The sequence below is a fragment of the Schistocerca gregaria genome, unplaced genomic scaffold (assembly GCF_023897955.1).
Source record: "Schistocerca gregaria isolate iqSchGreg1 unplaced genomic scaffold, iqSchGreg1.2 ptg001703l, whole genome shotgun sequence".
Classification (NCBI taxonomy): domain Eukaryota; kingdom Metazoa; phylum Arthropoda; class Insecta; order Orthoptera; family Acrididae; genus Schistocerca; species Schistocerca gregaria.
In genome coordinates this window covers 1,581-2,500 of record NW_026062960.1, presented here as the reverse complement: position 1 = coordinate 2,500, position 920 = coordinate 1,581, and positions in this window count along the sequence as shown.

Sequence of the window (920 nt, the reverse complement as noted above, 5' to 3'; positions counted from 1 at the left end):
TGGAAGGTAAACATTATGCGGTACATCAGTACTTTAACACGCGATCTAGTGTCTCACGGCACTGCTTAGTAAATGATGCAAGGCCACATATAGATGATTTATGCGAATGTCCCTATACGTGCTGTAAGACTGGGCACACAACGTGAATCGCACGTCAGCCACACACTCGAACATGCACCACTCTCGGCCTGCAACGGAGACACACAATACGTAAACATCTGGAATGCGACAATGTCGAGTGCATCCTCTCTGCCACATTGCACCGTCGACACTATGATAACCAGAGCAGTAGGTCCACCTATAAAAGCACAATACCCCACTCCTCCGACAACTACCATTGCTCAGATAAACCAACACCACCAACACACATCCTACACAGAGGGGCACCAAATATCACCCCCCCGCCCTCGTGTTATACCACATGAAAAATTGCAGAAGTGAGAGACACAGACCCGCCAGCCTCTTGCTACAAGCATCGAACCGACGTGACATATCTGACGGTGACTCAGGCATCCGCGTACTGCCACAACTATCCACCCCCCCCCCCACTCTCTCTCTGCCCCCTTCCCACACAATACCGAATTTAACCAACTTTATCGCTTAACCTAACTGTGGCTGTACCAGATTATCGCTTAACCTAACTGTGGCTGTACCAGATTATCGCTTAACCTAACTGTGGCTGTACCAGATTATCGCTTAACCTAACTGTGGCTGTACCAGATTATCGCTTAACCTAACTGTGGCTGTACCAGATTATCGCTTAACCTAACTGTGGCTGTACCAGATTATCGCTTAACCTAACTGTGGCTGTACCAGATTATCGCTTAACCTAACTGTGGCTGTACCAGATTATCGCTTAACCTAACTGTGGCTGTACCAGATTATCGCTTAACCTAACTGTGGCTGTACCAGATTATCGC